The sequence below is a fragment of the Arachis hypogaea genome, chromosome 11 (genome assembly GCF_003086295.3).
Source record: "Arachis hypogaea cultivar Tifrunner chromosome 11, arahy.Tifrunner.gnm2.J5K5, whole genome shotgun sequence".
NCBI lineage: Eukaryota > Viridiplantae > Streptophyta > Magnoliopsida > Fabales > Fabaceae > Arachis > Arachis hypogaea.
In genome coordinates, this window is record NC_092046.1 from 119,557,355 (window position 1) to 119,578,751 (window position 21,397).

At 38.0% G+C, this 21,397-nt stretch overlaps 1 non-coding gene across 1 annotated transcript; it reads right to left on the reverse strand.

Moving 5' to 3' along the window:
• Positions 1 to 8,904: 8,904 nt before the first annotated feature.
• LOC112725514 (small nucleolar RNA R71) lies at positions 8,905 to 9,011 on the reverse strand. Its single transcript, XR_003164618.1, has one exon. It is a non-coding gene; the product is annotated as a small nucleolar RNA R71 (small nucleolar RNA).
• Between the last annotated feature and the right edge of the window lie 12,386 nt (positions 9,012 to 21,397).

Sequence of the window (21,397 nt, forward strand, 5' to 3'; positions counted from 1 at the left end):
GCAATTTCACATGAATAAATGGGTGAAGGGTTGAGTAAATCACTTAAATTGAGCACAAAATATATCATAAAATATGCGTTTATCAGTGAGCCACTGCGCGGAGCTATCGCCGCCATTCCTGCCGCCGGTCTTGCCGCCGGGAAGCCTCGGTTAGTACCGCCGAAGCTCCGGGCATCACCGTCGTTGAGTAAGCCCACCGGAGTTGCTGGAGGCTGTTGCCGCTCTGTCTGGTTCTGTGTTGAGTCGCACCGCCGTGCCTGGCCACCAGAAAATGCCACTGCCGTCGCCGGAAAATCCTGTCAGTAAGGGTGTTAAGTTGGTTCTCCTTTCCGTTGAGTTTCTTGGAACCTCATTGTCACTGTATATTGTTCCGGTCATCGTTGCCGCTTGAGGTGGCTGCCGGGCTGCCGCCGAACCGGCTCAGAGACCGCCGTTGTTTTGGTTCAGCCATTCTTTCTTAGTTTCAGTAAGTATTTCTGTTTTGAAAGCCCTACGTTAGTGTTCTATTCCGTGTAATAAAGTGTTTACGATGTTGATGGTTCTAGGAGTTAGAAACCGAGTTTACTTGTGGCGTTAAAGCTGTTTCTGCTCTTGAGAGAGAGCGAGTGGAGCCGAGGTTTTGGTTATCGGTGATTTCGGGTTGAGAGAGAAGGTCCCTGTGACGCGTTTGGGTTGTGGTTTCGCATGTCGAGGTAGGGACTTTTTTCGAAAACTCTGTTTTATATATTGGAATTATTACATATGGATACTGATGTGAGACATGGTATATTTGGTGATTGTATCAGTCTTATGTATTTTTTGGTTGACTTGAATGATTATGAATGTTTGTTTGACTGGATTGTTGTGCGGCTTTGTGAAACGGAATGCTTTTGAAGTTAATTCTTTTAAAGCTTTGAGATCGAGTTTAATCCATTGGAAATTGATCTGAGTTGAGTTGATTTTCTTAATAATGTGAAAAACAGAATATTCTCCTGGATTCAGCCTGGTCTGCTTTAAATGATCTAGTTTTGATAAATGATTGTTGCTGAACCGTTTCTTTAAAGCTTTAGAAATGAGTTAATCGGCTGATAATAATTTGATTTTGAAACGGTTTCCTTGAAATATGAAAATGAGGTGACTGTTGGATTCAGCTTGTCTTTGAACTGATTTTGGATTTTGGAACGGTTTAGTTGGGACCCGAACCGGGTGGCAAAGTCCAAGTTTTAGGGGAGGTGCTGCCGAAATTTCTATAAAATCCTAGACTTTGTTTGACAAGTTATTTAGAAAAGTAAAATATTTGAGAAATTATATTAATTGATTTATTAAGAAAATATTTATGTTTTCGAGCCTAATTTATTTAAGTAAACTATATGCCTCGAGTTCGATTTATTTGGAAATGAATTATTTTACCATTTGAATCCCTGAAGGAAAGTATTATGTTCTAATATTGGTTTTAATATAAAAAGGGGCTCTTGCTTTTGGTTATACTTAAAGGCTTCGTTCAGATGAGCTCTTTGTGATTTTAAAAGAAATGGGACTTTTGATTGAATAATTACGTTTGAGACCTTTTTGGAAGAGGTTAGGGAATTGGTTTCAAGAAGAAATCTGAAAGTGGTTTGATTCAAATGGACTGGTTCCGTTTCAAGTGAATGGATTTTTGGATTGGGTTGGGATTCATGATTTTGTATGACTCAGTTTCATAATAAATTCAGTTTTTATTTACTTGAACCGAGAATCCATAATTTTAAGAGTTTCAATGAGTTTTTAAAGAGTTGAGATAGGTTGTCCTTCCCTAAAGACTTGAGACTCTACCGAGAAATTTTTGTTATAAAATCCCATTGTTGGATGGGTAATTTTGAATATTTCAAAGAGATCCTTAATTTGCCCTGGTTTTGAAAGTTTTGGAAAGAGGATGTCCAGAGTGGCTTATTTTTTTAAAAGGGGAACTTACTTTGAGTAAAAGGGGCTTATGAGCCATAGATAATTTGAAGAATGAGAACTTTAAAGCCAAGGCTGAAAAGAGTTGAAATTTGATTTTAAAGTGAAATGAATTGAGAAAAAGTGATTTATGGCTTAAATGCCGATTTTATGAATTTGATGATGTTGAATGGTGGAAGTGCTATTTTGTTATGAGCCGGAATGGCTGTGTATGATAATAAATCATAGCTGATTGCGAAATATGTTATGAGTCGGATGGCTAACTATGAATTATGAATTTAAGCCGGATGGCTGAGATGAATGCATATATGCTAAAATATTGATAATTGTGATTTTGCACTTCCACTATCTGAGGCACGAGTTTCCCTGGAAGAAAGCAGTGGCTAGCCACCATGTGCTCCAGGTGGAGACTCGAGACTCTGTTGACCCTATGTCGTAAGTGTGGCCGGGCACTGTGAAAGTCCCGGATGAGCTCGCCCCCGTGAATATACATCAGTGAGGGTGTTGGATATGGATTATGATTATGATCATGATGATGATCGAGAATAACTCGAGTTGGGGATGCACGACAAAGGGACAGTCTAATGGTTAGCTACCAGGAGTTGTCGGGCTGGCTATATAACCGACAAATGATATCATCAGCCACTAGGACAGGCATGCATCATATGCATCTATGTGACATTATTTGGGTGTGCATATTGTACTTAGTTTGCCTTTGTGATTACTTGTGATTATTTGATAATTGTTCTACTTGTTGTAACTGTTTGTTTGTGCTTGAACTTTCCTACGTGTGTTTGTGACTGGGATTCTTTTGGACCGTGGTGATTGGTTGTTGGTTGGACTGTTTGGGCCTGGGCCGTGGTTGATCATGATTTGGGCCGAAGGCCATGTTGGTTGGTGTTTCTGGTTTGGAAAAACATGAAAGGCTAATTTGGTTCAGCTTAGATAAACCCTTTTGAAAGGCTTTTGAGTTTTTAAGAATTGAACGTTTCTTCTTTAAGAAAAGATTTCAGACTTCTCTTTTATAATAAACCGTTATTTTTGAAAAGATACATAAGGCGGTTATCAATCACTGTAACGATTTTATCTCTCGTATCCTATTATAGTAATTCTGCAACCCTACGGTGAGAACCCTTTCGAGGATGATGTTCTCACCCCCTACAATTTTTCCCTTTTAGGATATGAACGCAGAAGTCACGAAGAGCTTATCTAGATGATGTTGGGATGTTTTGTATTGCTTTAGTTATTGTTTCTTGTACCCACGCCTTTACCTTTATACTTTCTATAAGATGGATAGGGATTGTATTGATTAATGCTTGTAAAGTTATTTAATATATATGTACATATGTATGTACTCTTTGAGAGTTTCTATAAGTTGTATTGTATGTATGGATGTACGTTACATAATAAAAGTACTTTGGAGTAGTGTTGCGGTTTAAAGTTTTAAACAGGCTCATATTTTAGTATTAAATAGTATAAAAGTCGTCGTAATGTCCGACCTATCAGAGTCGCGCAGCCGGAAGCGTGAACTTTGGTAGTTAGGGTGTTACACAGAGTCCTTTCTGCCTCAACCCGAATTGACGGCAACCAACAACTCGACTCCACTTGCTTTCTCAACCACCACAACGACTCTAATTGCAACACATAATGATCCGGACTCGACCCCACGTTACCAAAGCTCATATTCATTAATCGAACACAACAAAATACTAACGCGAGGCTTTTCGAAATATACTTACTTACCAAAATGACAAAAGGAGGTAGCTGCGATTCCGAACCGTCCCGGTAATAGCTCCGGTAGCTGCCAAAAGCTCCGGTGGGTCAACTATAATAACCACGCAACATCAAAATCTTCTCGAAACCCAAAATGACAAAAACCACAAATTTAAAACCCTTACCAAAAAGTCGAAACCCGCATAAATCACTGAACAGAGCAGCTCCATCAACGGCGGCTTGTACCACAGCGACCCAGGCAATGGCATCAACTGAACAACAGCTCCGATGATGCCATTCCGGTGAGTTTTCTTACTTCGGCAGTGACACGGCAACTTAGAATCAGCATAGCCGCATCACAATCATCAATAGTGGCTCCATTAGCAACCACCAAAGCATCCTGGCCTCAGCAGCGGCTTCCAAAGGCAACGGCGGCGAGCTCAACCCAGAACCCAAATAGAGCAACGGTAAGAACGGCGGCCATGGATGACAGCGACGTGAGCTCCGATGGTGGCAAGATGTGATGGCGGTTGAGCGGGGTGGCTACTCCCTCACGGCATGTCTCTTTATCGCGCGACTGGCGATGGCGCGGCTAGAGGTGACGGCTGATGCCAGGGCATTTTGGCCAGTTTTACTGACCTTTTCTTTACTGTTTTAGGGTAGTTTCTTGCATTTTCTTAGTTAATAAGCAAGTCTTGGGTAGATAATCACTTACATCTTGATTCAAGCAAACATTATGAATTTTATGTGATTTTATGAGAATTATGCATGAATAGAATGACAAATTGGATAATGCATGTCTCATAACGTGGATTAGAGCTTTGATGCACTTTATTTGCTTGATTTCAGGACAAAGGAAGCAAGGAAGAGCCACGTTAGCAACCACGTTAATCTAATTAACGTGACCTCTAACGTGGAATGGGAATAAACTTGCAACGTTAATGAGAAAAGTGATTGCCAATAACGCCTTTGAGACCATCATGGCTCACGTTAATTGTCACGTTAACTACATTAACGTGGTAGTTAACGTGGAGAAAAAGGGAGCTCCAGCGTTAGTGGTAAAAGTGAACACCACTAACGCTCCAAATTGGCAATTAGCCACGTTAAGAGTCACGTTAACTTAGTTAACGTGAACTCTAACGTGGAAAGGAAAACCATGCCAATGTTAGCGACACTCACCTTTGTCACTAACGTTGAACTAAGCTCAATTGGCCACGTTAACTACATTAACGTGAACTCTAACGTGGAGGAGCAAGGAATCGCCAACGTTAGTGACACTCACCTTTGTCACTAACATTAGACCAAGCCACTATGAGCCACGTTGGCTGCCACGTTAATTGCGTTAACGTGGAGGAAGGAATGATGAGCCAACGTTAGTGACACTCACCTTTGTCACTAACGTTCGAGATGGCTATCACCACAACGTTAGTGGCCACGTTAAGACAATTAATGTGAGGCACTAACGTGAGAAGGGGCGTTTGGAGCGTTAGTGACAAAGGTAACTGTCACTAACGCTCTCGAGGCTAAGGCATGCCCACGTTAAGAGCCACGTTAGTTATACTAACGTGGACTCTAACGTGAGAAAAGAGGGGCTAAGAGCAACGTTATTGGCAAAGGTAAACGCCAATAACGCTTGCGATGGACTAAGAGGCAATGTTAGTGGTCACGTTAGTACCACTAACGTTGAAGTTAACGTGAACCATCTTGGGCTAGGAATGTTAGTGAAAAAGGTGATCGTCACTAACGTTCTCGAACCCACATTTTTACTTAACGTTAACGCCACTAACGTGCTAGCTAAAGTCCATGCCTACTTCACACTTTCTCTGCAAGTAAAGCTAAGCCCACTGAAGATTCCAAACTACTTCAAACTCAAGATCCAAAGGCCCATATCCAAAGACTTGAAGAGCCAACTAGAAGATCAGAAGAGTAGTATATATAGGAGTAGTTTTGAACTAGAGAGAGCTTTGGGGGGAATTGAGAGAACTACTCTCTGTATAATTTTACTTTCTCTACAACTTCTAGTTTTACTTTCAGAATGTATTTTCCATTTTTGCTTTCCATTCCCAGAGCCATGAACAACTAAACCCTTTTCATTGGGTTAGGGAGCTCTGTTGTAATTTGATGGATGATGAGACGCAGAAGCTGGTGAATTAAAAATTATTAAATGGTTACGTTGCAAGTATAGTTCTTAACTCACCGAAAATCTGCCTATCAATTTAGAAATATGTCACAGAGAATTAAATTAAAAATTACTGGGAGTTTTAAGTCCCAGGTCGTCTCCCAACGAGTTGCAGAAAAGTGTGCTACCTTATTAATCAGATGTTCCAAGAAGTTGAGCTAAGTAAATTGGAATGTAAATTGAGGAAATTTAAATAATATTAATAAAAGCCTTGACTGGGAGTTGATTGGTTGGAATTTCTACTATTGATGGAATGATTGTAAGATTAATTTATAATTAATGATTGTTCTGTTTGGTTATCCTTTACTAGGTAAGGGAAAGTCAAACAAGTTGGAATGCCAGATCTGTTCACAAGTTGCAACCCACTTAGTTCAAAGGGATTGGCGTTGGTGATAGGATAGCAATCTAACATTTAACCCAATTACAAATTTTTCCTTCAATCCTTCCAACTCAAGAGTTCCTTTTAATCAACTCCCCATCAAGTAAGGAAACTACTCACGCATTGTAAATAAAAAATCCATAGCGCATGAAAGGGAATTAAAAGAAGACATAATTATTGGAATTGAAATTGAATTAAAAAGAAATAATCCTTGCATTAAATAATCATAAAAGTATCTGAATGACAAAATTAAACGAGGCAAAGAACATGGAAGAATTAAACCAAGTTAAGAAAACAAACTAGAATGATGAAGTCTTGATGAGGAAAATAACTCTTCTCAATGTTCCAATGCTAAGACCAATTAAAATTCTAAAAACCTAGAGAGAAAAACCTAAGAGAGTAAAACTAAATCTAAAAACTGTCTCTAAATGAATGTGTTATTTGTTTCTGCATGTTCTCTGACTCTAGTCTGCTGTTCCGGGCCAAAAACTGGGCCGAAAAAGGGTCCAAAATCACCCCCAACGAATTCTGCAGATTATGCAGATCGCACATGTCACGCGATCGCGTCATCCATGCGGACGCGTCATTCGCGTTTTTTCCTTGCCACGCGTTCGCGTCGTCCACGCTACCGCGTCGCATGAGCTTTTCCAACCCGCGCGGCCGCGTGAGCCATGCGGCCGCGTCGCTGCAATTTGCTCTCCTTCGCGCGGTCGCATGAGCAATGCGACCGTGTCACTTCTCGCTGGTTATCTCCTCAAATTCTTGTATTCCTTCCATTTTTGCTAGCTTCCTTTCTAATCTCCAACTCATTTATGCCCTGTAAAGTCTGAAACACTCAACACACAGATCATGGCATCGAATGGAATAAAGGAGAATTAAAAATAAATAATTAAAGTCTCTAGGAAGCAGTTTTCAAACATGTAATAAATTCAGGAAGGAAATCTAAATGCATGCTAATTTAATGAATAAGTGGGTAAGGATCATGATAAAACCACACAATTAAACACAACATAAACCATAAAATAGTGGTTTATCAATGGATCAATAATAGTTTTCGTTATTCTTCTTCTTTCTTTTCTCTTGATTTTACTAGAAAGCTTTCAATCTTTATCCAATTGGATAGTTGTCTTGAAAAAGAATCTATTCATACTTGGATCTCTTCGGAACCTTGGAAGAGGAATGAAGAGATCATGCTAGAATTGCTTTCTCATGTTGGACCAAATTGGGGTTTGGATGGATATGGTGACATATAATCCTCCCAATACTTTGATTTGGAAATACATATAGTATAATCAGTGACCATACTTCATCTCTTCTCATGAGCAATTAGACCAAGGAATTGGCTATTGATCAAGGTTTGAGAGATTGGGTTGCCAAGGAATTGGAATCCAATCACTTAAGATTGCCAAGGAGATCAATGAATGCATTGATTGAGGAAGAGATGAGAATAAACTTGATCCGGAGAATACAACATCTCCTGAGCCCAATGAATTCCCTATTTCTGATCTTACCCATTCTCTTTACTTTTTGCCATTTACTTTCATGCTCATCTTCCCCATTCCCCATTTAAGATTCTGCAATTTACTTTCCGTCATTTACATTCAGTTCTTAATTTCCAGCAATTGCATTTTCTGCCATTTACTTTTCCGCCATTAAATTTCCTGCAATCCTCCAATTAAATTCTGCTTAGCTCAACTAGAACATTCCTCCAATTAAAGTTGCTTGACCAATCAATCCCTGTGGGATTCGACCTCACTCTATTGTGAGTTTTTACTTGATGACAATTCGGTATACTTGCCGAGGGAAAATTGTTGAGAGACAAGTTTCCGTGCATCAAGTTTATGGCGTCGTTGCCGGGGATTGATTTTGTATCAACAATAATTAAATTGGTGGATAACTAGATTGAGCATTTTTCTTTTGTTTGATTTAAATTCTGTTTGAGTAATTTACTTTCAGTTTTAGTTATTTCCTTCCCTTTACCCCTACCCGTTAGTGGTGTTCTCGTAGTTGTTACAATTTAGTTCACTAACCCACTAACTGTTTGATATATTGCATCACTCACACTAACAGCATTTTTTTTAACAAAGAATACTCTCTATCTCCCTTTTGCTTTGGCCTTGTTGGTTGTATGACAGGTAGAAGAAGTGGGGCTTCAACTTCTTTTGATTCTGAACCTGAGAGGACCTTCCTTAGATTAAGGAGGGAAGCAAGAGGAAAGAGAGTTGTTGGTGCTGAGGAAGAGGAAGAGTACTTTGAACCAGACATGGATGAGAATATGGAGAACCATCATGAAGAAGAGGCTCACAACCATGGCAGAGAAGGCCTAGTGCATCATGCTGGACAAGAGAGAAGAGTTCTAGGCTCTTATATCAATCCAAACCCAGGAAACTGTGGAAGTAGCATTCAAAAGCCAACCATACATGCCAATAACTTCGAATTAAAGCCACAGCTCATCACCCTTGTTCAGAACAACTGTTCATTCGGAGAAAGTGTCCAAGAAGACCCCAATCAACATCTAACCACATTCCTGAGGATATGTGATACTGTGAAGTCTAATGGTGTTCATTCTGACACCTATAGACTGCTTTTGTTTCCCTTCTCACTCAAGGACAAAACATCCAAATGGTTGGAATCCTTCCCGAAGGAGAGTTTAACAACCTGGGAAGATGTGGTAAACAAATTCTTGGCAAGATTCTATCCTCCTCAACGAATCAACAGGTTGAGAGCCGAGGTACAGACCTTCAGGCAACAAGATGGTGAGACTCTATATGAAGCATGGGAGAGGTTTAAGGACTCGACAAGAAGGTGCCCACCAGATATGTTCAACGAATGGGTGCAGTTACACATCTTCTATGAGGGTCTTTCTTACGAATCAAAGAAGGCAGTAGACCACTCATCTGGGGGATCTCTGAACAAGAAGAAGATCATTGAAGAAACCATAGATGTCATTGAGACTGTAGCCGAGAATGACTACTTCTATGCTTCTGAAAGAGGCAACACTAGAGGAGTAATAGAGCTGAATAATGTGGATGCACTGCTGGCCCAGAACAAGCTGATTGCCAAGCAGCTGGCTGACCTTACCAAAAAGATGGAGAGGAACTAAGTAGCAGCAATCACCACCTCATCAGCAACTCAAGAAGGAGTAACTGTAGAGGCAGAGGGTGATCAGGAACAAGCCAACTACATTGGAAACTCACCTAGGCAGACCCATGATCCATATTCCAAAACTTATAATCCTGGTTGGAGGAACCACCCAAACTTTGGGTGGAGAAATCAACAAGATCAAGGCCAAGATCAGAGACGCCACAACCCCAACAGCAATGCAGCTCACCAACATTCCACACAGAGATCATATCAGCACCCACCTAATAATACACCTCAACATCCATACCAAAGCCAAAATGGCCCTTCTCATCACTCCAACTCCAACTCATCAACGTCTGAGGATAGACTCTCAAGGATTGAGACCTTACTTGAAGGCATATGTAAGGAACTCTAAGAGAACAAGGTGTTCAAGGAGGAGGTGCGAGCTAATCTCAAAAACCAGGGAGACACCATTCAGAGGCTAGAATTTCAAGTGGGATACCTCTCTGAGAAGATTTCCAAACCCACTGACAGCTTCCCAAGTGACACAGAGAAAAACCCGAGAGGTGAAGCAAAGAAAGTAAGATGGGAAGACTGCAAGATGGTCACTACAAGTGATAAGGGGACTGAGGAAGAGCCGAACAAACCATTAGAACAACCTGGAGGTACCTCAGCAAAGAAACAAGAAGAGGGTCACCAAGAAACCAAAATTACACAAAAAGAGATGCTGAAACTCTATGCACCTTTTCCCCAAAAACTCAAGGGTGGTGTATTAAAGAGAATATACTCAAAGTTCCTTGATATGTTTGCATCTCTCCATGTGAACATACCATTCATCAAGGCTCTCCAACAAATGCCATCATACATTATGTGTATGAAAGAGCTGCTGACCAGGAAAGGCTCACTCAAAGGAGAGCAAACAATAGTGATGAATAAGGAGTGCAGTGCTCTCATTCAACCAGAGTTGCCTACAAAAAGAAAAGACCCAGGGAGTTTTCACATCTCCTGTGCCATAGGAGACACACTAATTGATAAGAGACTCTGTGATCTAGGAGCAAGCATCAACTTAATGCCTTTATCCCTTATGAAGAAGTTGCAGATCAATGAGCTAATGCCCACAGATGTAGTCATCAGGCTGGCTGACAAAACTCAAAAACAAGCAGTAGGAGTGGTGGAAAATGTGTTAGTAAAGGTTGGGAACTACTTTCTTCCTACAGACTTTGTCATATTGGAAATGGAAGAGAGTCACCTTCACCCAATCATATTGGGAAGACCATTCCTAGCTACAGCCAGAGTGCTCATAGATGTGGAGCGAGGAGAGCTAATACTGAGGATACATGACAAACAACTCGCATTCAATGTCTTCAAACCCTCACAAGAAGCAGATCAGGAAAACAAGAACCCAAGGGGAGAGCACAATAAAGCACTGGTGGAAGAAACAAGCATCGAAGCACAAGCTGTACACCTGGGAATCCCTTTGGTTGATGAACAAGACAGTCAGCAGTTGTCACAGCAAAAGGAAAACCAGGAGGAACCTAAACCACCAGAGTCATATGAGACCAGCAACAGAATTTCCTTGGAAAAAGAGGTCACAAAGAGCAGGGCAACATCAAAAGGAACAAAGAAGAAGGCACCAAGGAGGTGGAGGAACAAGAAGATCCCTACAGAGGACTTCTCTCCAGGAGATAAAGTGATCTCAGCTTATTTCCCAGTCTTCCCACCTCATCTCCCCACCATCCCATCTTAGCTACCTAAAGTTTTCACCATCAACAGAATTCTCTCCCTAGAACATGTAGAGATCCTTGATGAAGCCAATGGAGATAGATTTACTGCGAGGGGAGAAGATTTGAAGCATTACCAACAACCCTGACAAAGGAAGAACGTCAAGCTAGTGACGTTAAAGAAGCGCTTCATGGGAGGCAACCCATGTTTTATATGCTTTAAAGTAGTTAATAATGCAAGGTTCATGAATTCCAAATTAACATTGACATATACTTGACTGAATCCTTTTATGCAGCACATAGTGAAGAACAAGTTTGGTGTTCAAGGCATACTAAGAGCCTGAATGCAATTCATATCATGTCACTCTTAGAGCCTTGAACAAAACTTTGTATACCACATAGCCACAAACTAAGTTTGGTGTCACCAACGTTGCATACATGGACAATTAAATAGTCAGTTGGTTTGCATTCATGAATAGCACTTAATTAGTTAGAAACAAAAACTTTAAAAAGTAGTTATCCCAATTTTTTATTTTGCCGCCACTATCCACAATTTCATTAATCACATTCCTTGTGTTTTGTAGGAAAATTGATGGGGCAATTGAAGGAGGAAGGGTTCGGCCACTTCAAAAGAAGAGGACTATACACGTGTCTTCAAGGGGAATGCATTGGAAAATGTTGCCATGCAACATTGAAAGAATGACACGCTTGGAAATCGAACCAACCCCATCATAAATTTGATGATCCTTGTGCTCATCCCATGCTAAACCCCATCCGTTCATCATACACCCACTCCATCAATCCACACCTTTCATTCACTCACCACCTCCCTATATAAGGAGTTCCTAGTCCGTACTCCCCTTCACATTCCAACACCCACTTCTTCAAGCTTTTCACTCTCAAAACACAATTCTCCAAGCTACACCCTATCCAAACCCAATCAAATTTCACCAGCAACTCATACTCCTCACCACCTTTACATATCAACTCCTATTCATGGCATCATCAAGCTCTAAAAGAAGAAAGGGAAAGGAGCCTATGGAGCAACGCCCTTTCGATGAGAAGAAATTTAGAACCTTTCACCATGCATTACAATTCGGGTGGATGGTTGATAAGGAGATCATCTATGAGCTAGGCTTTCAAGTCAGAAAAATTGAGTGCCCCGAAATCACACAGAAGGTGGAAAAGAGGAGATGGGAGCTCCTCACTGATCCGGTCATAAAAGTAAATGCAACTCTTGTAAAAGAGTTTTATGCAAATGTAGTCAGGTATGATAAGGCTGATGAATCCTATACAAGCTTTGTAAGAGGGGTGATCGTGGATTTCAGTCCCATGAGCGTCATGAGGGCATTGAAACTACGAACCATACCATTTGCAGAAGAAAGCTATCACTCCAAAATAGATAGCAGTCCCAACTATGACTAGATTATGCAAGATATTTGCATACAAGGAGCTGATTGGGTACGAGATCCCCAGGGGAAGCCCAAGTTCATCAAGAGAGGGGACCTCACCTCTGAAGCGAAAAGGTGGTTCAAAATTGTAAGGAGATCCATCCTCCCTACCGGGAATAACTCAGAGATGAATCTTAAGAGAGCAACAATGGTGCAATGTATACTTAAAGGGGGAGAGATCAAGGTTCGTGAACTCATAGCCCAAGGCATTAGGAAGATGGCTGAGAAAAGTAATTCTGGAGGAAGGTTAGGCTACCCCAGCACCATTTTCCGTCTATGTGACAGGGCTGGGGTGGTGTTCAAGGATGAGGACCCTGAGTGGATAAAAGTAGGCATCCCAATTACTGTTTGACGGATGCATGCTGTTGCATCTCCCCTACCTCAACGGAAGCCAAGAAAGAGGCCAGCCCATCAAGTGGTAGAAGGACAAAACCTAGAGGAGCAAGCCCCTTTAGACATGCACCAACTACATGAAGCCATTGAGGGCTTATCTAGACAATACTTGGAAAATCAAGGGGCACAGAAAGAGCTGCAACTACAGTTGGTGGACCGTCAAGAAGAATCACTCTCTAGATGGATGAATCAACAGGGGGAGTGGCAAAAACAAATGATGGAGCAGCAATTGGAACAAGGGAAATAATGGGGTGAATCCTTCCACAGGATAGAGCAAAGGAAGGATCAACAACAAGAAGCCATCCAAAAGCTAATCAACATCCAAGCACATCAAGGTGCACACATACATGAAATGCATCAGAAACAATTGGAACAGGCAGAACTCTTTGACGACAGAGCATTTGCAGAGGGAGTTTACATGAACGAGACTGGACATCATGTAAACACTCAAGCCAGGCTCGGGTACTTAGTTAGACAACTGCCTGTACTACATCCGGAAATCACAAGATATGAAGAAGTAAAGGATGAATTAGCGCGAGAAGAAAGAGAGAGGATAGAAAAGAGTCATGAATCAGTAAGGAAGGCACTTGAGGAGTGGAAGAAAGCCAGACTGGCACGGATACAAGGAAGCACAAGTGGACACAAAGAGGACAAACAAGAGGGAGAGCATGAGCACTCCCATGAGTAAAAGGTGGTGAAGTTCCCTCTTTGTCCCATCTTTTTCAAGTTTTAAATAAGGAAAATCATGTATGAAATAGAACATGCTTCCATGGTAATTTAGGATTTTAAATTCTGGCTTTAAGTTTTTACTGCTTAGGTCTATGCTAGCTGTGCCAAATGATCTGCTGCATATTCACCTTGCTTACTTGTATGCTTGTCTTTTAAGTCAAATAAAAAGAGATGTTATGAAAGACCAGAGTGATGTTCAATTTGTGGATTAAAGTTCTTAAGCTTGTGGTGTAGTAATTACTTAGCTAAGTTGGTTCACCAACAAGGTAGGAAGGCAACTATCTGTCCTGAATCATATGCTTGAAACACACCCCATGAGACTAGCTAAATAACAATATCCTAATTAGAAAAAGAGAAAGAAAAAAATAAAAGTTGAGAAATAAAGAAAAAGAATAAGAAATAAGGCTAGGCACCAAGGGTTGAATTTTAAGGCATGTGTCTGTGGTGCTCTTGTGCAAAGGATATACTTGGATGAATAAGCTCTCAGGGGTGCCTTATCACTTGGTAACTTGGGTTAACTAACCTGGGATTATCAGCTCAAAGTCCACTATCAAGAGTAACCTTTGCTACAGAACGCTTAGTGACCCAAAGAGGTACTGGACACCAAGGTCTCAAGTAAGAAAATAACAAACCATGTGCCTGTGGTGTGTATGTATGGGGGAAAGAGACTTGAGGGAGTAAGTCCTTAGGGGTGTCTTAACACCCAGCACCTTGGACCAACTGGTTCGGGAGTGCTGGCTGAAAGCTTATCTTAAAGAGTCGCCCCCTTACAAAGCACCTAGTCTAAAGAACACAATTAAACCCTAAAAAGAAAAAGGGATCAATAAATAAAAGTCTCATAGGGTGCAATCAAGTGAGTATTCCAGGGCATGGTAAAGGTCTGAAAGCCAATAAAGGAATGAACCTAAGTTGCTATGCATGAAACCCCATAAAACCAAGGACATGACTTCCACAATAATGATTCATTTTTCTTGTCATTTCATTCATCATTCTTATGTTTCAGTACTTGCTTAGGGACAAACAAGCTTTAAGTTTGGTGTTGTGATGCCAGGGCATTTTGGCTAGTTTCACTGACCTTTTCTTTACTGTTTTAGGGTAGTTTCATACATTTTCTTAGTTAATAAGCAAGTCTTGGGTAGATAATCACTTACATCTTGATTCAACCAAACATTATGAATTTCATGTGATTTTATGAGAATTATGCATGAATTGAATGACAAATTGGATAATGCATGTCTCATAACTTGGATTAGAGCTTTGATGCACTTTATTTGCTTGATTTCAGGACAAAGGAAGCAAGGAAGAGTCACGTTAGCAGCCACGTTAATCTAATTAACGTGACCTCTAACATGGAATGGGAATAAACTTGCAATGTTAATGAGAAAAGTGATTCCCAATAACGCTTTCGAGACCATCATGGCCCACGTTAATTGTCACGTTAATTACATTAACGTGGTAGTTAACGTGGAGAAAAAGGGAGCACCAGCGTTAGTGGTAAAAGTAAACACCACTAACGCTCCAAATTGGCAATTAGCCACGTTAAGAGTCACGTTAACCTAGTTAACGTGAACTCTAACGTGGAAAGCAAAACCATGCCAACGTTAGCGACACTCACCTTTGTCACTAACATTGGACTAAGCCCAATTGGCCACGTTAAGAGTCACGTTAACTACATTAACGTGAACTCTAACGTGGAGGAGCAAGGAATCGCCAACGTTAGTGACACTCACCTTTGTCACTAACGTTGGACCAAGCCACTATGAGCCACGTTGGCTGCCACGTTAATTGCATTAACGTGGAAGCTAATGTGGAGGAAGGAATGATGAGCCAACGTTAGTGACACTCACCTTTGTCACTAACGTTGGAGATGGCTATCACCACAACGTTAGTGGCCACGTTAAGACAATTAACGTGAGGCACTAACGTGAGAAGGGGCGTTTGGAGCATTAGTGAGAAAGGTAAGTGTCACTAACGCTCTCGAGGCTAAGCCATGCCCACGTTAAGAGCCACGTTAGTTATACTAACGTGGACTCTAACGTGAGAAAAGGGGGGCTAAGAGCAACGTTATTGGAAAAGGTAAACACCAATAATGCTTGCGATGGACTAAGAGGCAACGTTAGTGGTCACGTTAGTGCTACTAACGTTGAAGTTAACGTGAACCATCTTGGGCTAGGAATGTTAGTGAAAAAGGTGATCGTCACTAACGTTCTTGAACCCACATTTTCACTTAACGTTAACGCCACTAACGTGCTAGCTAAAGTCCATGCCTACTTCACACTTTCTCTGCAAGTAAAGTTGAGCCCACTGAAGATTCCAAACTGCTTCAAACTCAAGATCCAAAGGCTCATATCCAAAGACTTGAAGAGCCAACTAGAAGATCAGAAGAGTAGTATATATAGGAGTAGTTTTGAACTAGAGAGAGAGCTTTGGGGGGAATTGAGAGAACTACTCTCTGTATAATTTTACTTTCTCTGCAACTTCTAGTTTTACTTTCAGAATGTATTTTTCATTTTTGCTTTCCATTCCCAGAGCCATGAACAACTAAACCCCTTTCATTGGGTTAGGGAGCTCTGTTGTAATTTGATGGATCAATAATAGTTTTCATTATTCTTCTTCTTTCTTTTCTCTTGATTTTACTAGAAAGCTTTCAATCTTCATCCAATTGGGTAGTTGTCTTGAAAAAGAATCTATTCATACTTGGATCTCTTCGGAACCTTGGAAGAGGAATGAAGAGATCATGCTAGAATTGCTTTCTCATGTTGGACCAAATTGGGGTGGATGGATATGGTGACATATAATCCTCCCAATACTTTGATTTGAAAATACATGTGGTATAATCAGTGACCATACTTCATCTCTTCTCATGAGCAATTAGACCAAGGAATTGGCTATTGATCAAGGTTTGAGAGATTGGGTTGCCAAGGAATTGGAATCCAATCACTTAAGATTCCCAAGGAGATCACTGAATGCATTGATTGAGGAATAGATGAGAATGAACTTGATCCGGAGAATACAACATCTCCTGAGCCCAATGAATTCCCCATTTCTGATCTTACCCATTCTCTTTACTTTTTGCCATTTACTTTCATGCTCATCTTCCCCATTCCCCATTTAAGATTCTGCAATTTACTTTCCGTCATTTACATTCAGTTCTTAATTTCCAGCAATTACATTTTCTGCCATTTACTTTCCCGCCATTAAATTTCCTGCAATCCTCCAATTAAATTTTGCTTAGCTCAACTAGAACATTCCTCCAATTAAAGTTTCTTGACCAATCAATCCTTGTGGGGTTCGACCTCACTCTATTGTGAGTTTTTACTTGACGACAATTCGGTATACTTGCCGAGGGAAAATTGTTGAGAGACAAGTTTCCGTGCATCAACAGTGCGACGAACAGAGGCGGCGGCTGTGCCAGGCTTCCAGCAACGGCAATGAGGATGTGCGGCGGTGGCTTCTCCTTCCCAGTCTTGGCCGCGCTTGTCACCCTCTCTCATGGCTCGTTTCGATCTCTCTCTCCCTCAACCTGATTCGGCGGCTTCATGGTGGCAGGGATGGCAGGACGCGACGGCGGCAGTGGCGCCAGGCCGGCGATGCCCTTCCTTCCTCTCCTTCCCTTGCGTGACAACCCTCAAGGCATGACACGACGGCGCGGCAAGATGGAACGGCGGCGTTGAGCTGGACGGCGGCGGTAGTGAGGCCCCAGCCATCATCGCCCCTCCTCTCTTCCCCACTTCTTTGTTCTGCTACTGTTTCTGTGTATTGGTTTGAGGAAAGGGAGAAGTGTTTGTGTTGCTGCTGCTGGGTTGGGTGAGAAAGGAACCGGGTCACTGGGTTTCAGGGTTAGGGTTTCATTTTCAAAAATTAGGGTTAGTGGCATTTTAGTAATTTCAAATAAAAATAAGAACAATATGGTAATGAAAACCCAAATTAAATCCAACACTAATTATATATAGAAAAATACTATTTGCTCATCAATTTTACAAATTATTTTCAATAAAATGTTTGAATCCAAAAATTAGAAATAATATACTTAATTTCTTTATTTTTCCAAAATAGTAGTATTAAATATTTAAAATATTAATTATTTAATCCAAATCATATAAAATCCTTATTATTCCACAACTTACCAACCTTATAATTTGAATATAGAAAATAATTCAATAATTGTAAAATTGGATAATAATCTTAATTTATTTCAAATTCAATTAATCGAAATTTGCTTTAATTTTTTTTAATAAAAATTTTCTGAAATTAAAACTACAGAATTACTGAATTTGAAATTAGTTCAAGATAGCATTTTTTCAAAAGTTCTGGGTCTTATAATTCGCCATTTTGATTATATTATTATTATTGTTAGTTAGTATTAAAAATAATACCAGTACTATTAATATTATTATATTATTATTAGATTATTATTATTAATATTTTTATTGTTGTTGTTATTATTATTATTATTAAAATGCAACGTGCGTTTTATATTGTTCAAAAACAAACAAAAAAATAAAAAATAAAAAAGCAAAACGTAATTTATAATTTATACTGATATTATAACAGTGTAAATACAGTATAAATATCTCTTTTATGGTGTAATATCAATAATTTTTTCATATATAAAAAAAAAAAAAACCTCAAAATGGGTGTAATGCAGCTGTATATGAGCCAGAAGGGTTTGGTGACTTTTATAGTTTTATAGACAGATTTTGAATTTTTAAAATTAATTTTTTTATTGCAAAAAAAATTGTAGTAAAAAAAATAGTAAATTAATATTATCCTGCACAGTTCGCGAGACTAAATCCATCAAATCATTCTGATAAAATAATCTTCTTGTTTGGACAATTCATGACATTTTTTTTAGCTCTTTATGAAAAATTATGAAACACGAAAACTCTACTAAGTTATTATATGTGTATTGGATATATTTTAAATTCGATATTCATTTGACATTTGTGCAATATGCCTGTTTAATTATATTATATTAATAAAAAAAAATTTAAATTCGCTTAAACACACTTAAATAATATAACATGTATTATCAGTATATTTAGTTTTATTTTTAACATATATTTTTAAAATAAAATTATAAATATTATATAATTAAAAAATAAAAATTATTTTAAATAATTTATATAATTAAAAATACATTAAAAATATTTAAAAAATTAATTTATATTTTAATATTAATAAAATATTAAGATATTATTACAATTTGTCTAAATAATACTTTATATTTTATATATATTACATGTCTTTATGTCTTCATGTCATATTATATCCTATATTAAAATTATTTTTTATTAGGATCGAAAAGTCCTTAAAAAAAAATTTTCAAAATCTTCAGGTTTGGAATTGAGAAGTCCTTTAAAAAATAAAAAACCTTCTAAACTCATATACATTAATTGACCAAGCTCCATTTTGGGACTTATGTCAATTTTTTGGCCTAAAAGTATTTTAATTATTTTTTTTACAATTATTGGCTAATCAAAATATTTCTAAACATTTTTATATATAATTATTGACGAGAAAAAATATTTTTAAAGACACCTAATAATAGAATGAACGAATCTTTTACTAAATTAATGTGATTTAACAATTGTAAAAGATAAACTCGAATGAATAATAGGTTGGAGGTGATGAAGAACTCTCTATCACTATTGATCAATAAATTATTTTTCTCACATTTAGGAACCACTCATACATCATACAATAAGATTATCACTTTATTACGGCAGGACTAAATGACTTAATTAACACGTGTATATATATATATAGAATAAAACTTCGCAAGAAAATTAAGAACAAATGGAAGATTGGATGTTTTTCGTCAAAATTATTCAAAAACTCCTTATTATGCTTATATAATATTATTTTTGCTAGTTTTTTGTTTATCTGTTATTGTTTTTTTTTTTAGTAAATAATTATTTTGATTTTCGAAAGATTTTGATGTTGACAAAATGACCTTCTTAAATGATAATAATAAAATAATCTCAAAAAATATGTTCTATTTGATAAAATAATTCAAGTATTCATTCAATTGTTACAATTTTTGTAAAATTATTAAATTACACTTACTTTCTCTATAAAATTACTATCCTACTTTTTCTCTCTCTCCATTCTTTTTTTATCACCATCACCCATGGTCAATCCGTTCTCTCCCCCTTTATTTTATCATCACTCACCACAAATACTCGCCCCTTTTCATCACTATTATCTAATACCAATTTTGTCACCTCTAATCTATTCTATTCTGCTACCACTATCTCATTATCATCATTTTGCACCATAATCACCATTCTACAATCTTATCACGGCCACACCTCTTTAATTACTGTCATCACCTTCATTGAATACCACCTTTATCTTCATTTTAAAAAATTTTTGTTATTTTTCTTTATTTGTTTTGTCATTATTTTTTTTCTCTTAATCTTCAATTTGTTTTTTTTCTTTCGATTTCTATTTTTTGAATTTTTATTATTAATAATGATGATAATTTTGGATGTAGGACAGTGATGAAAGAGTTAGAGTTAAGTATTTCATAGTATAAATTGAAGGTGACGATAGTGGTGGGTGGGAGGCTGCGAGGGGGTACTCGCTCGAGTGGGATGTGATAATAATAAAGACAATAATAATGCCAATGGATGAAGGTGCGACAGGTGAGATGAATTGGTGACAATGGGATGGAGTGTGATGGTATTGGTAGTGGTAGTAATGATAAATGATGATAATGATTTCAATCGTGGGTGAGCGGTGGTGGATGGTAGGACCGTCAAAATAGGTTAAATTTATCGGACTAACCCGTTTACTCGTTTAAACGGAGGACCTTTGCCTCTGAAATTAAACTCGTTTAAATTTCATGCTAAACGGGTTGAGCCCAATTAAAATGACGTACTAAACGAGCAGTCCGTTTATTTTTTTTTACATTTTTTTTTAAAGTAGTACTTTTAGTCAATATTTTCCTTTATGCGATTTGAAAATCTGACTTATCAACTAAAAAAATACTGTTTATTTAAGATTTTTGACCTAAAAATAATTTTTTAAAAAAAAAGGCCAGCCCATTTAATTTATGGGATAGACCATAAGTAGTCTAAATTAAAAAATTATGGCCTATAAATAAAACAGAGTTAAACAAACCAACTCATTTAACCCACGTACTTAAACGAGTTGGACCTAATTATAATTATTAATTCATTAGTCCATTAACATTCATATATGTTCTAAATCTGATGTTTTATTATTCTAAAATAACTGAAAACACAACAAAATAGAGTACAATGTTAAAAAATAGTTTTTAATAACAAATTTTTACGACCACTGCTTTGTAATTATAAATTATTTAATTTTTTGTAATAAATATATTTATTATTATTATTATTATTATAAGCTATAAGACTTTTGTGATTATTAAAAAAATTTTACCGATTATAATTGTTACTAAAATTTCCTAACTGAAAAAATAAGATAATTAATATTTAATTACTGATAAATATATTAATAATTATTTTTATTACTAAAGGTAAAATAAATTACCACAATGCAAGTATCACTACAACAAACATCGTTAAAATCGACGGCTTAGCCGTCGATAATATTAAAAATCAACGGCAAAATGGACGGCGGTGGTGATCGCTATTAAGCTTGTCGATTTTTCAGAATTTGAATAAAATCGACAGCTAGCCTGGCCGTCGATAATAATTTAATAAAATCGACATTATTTCCGTCTATAATATGAGTTTGAAAATTTTAATTACTCACTAAAATCGACAACCCTGCCGTCGATATTATTATAAAAAATCGACGACATTTTTGTCGATATTTGATTCAATATAATCGACAA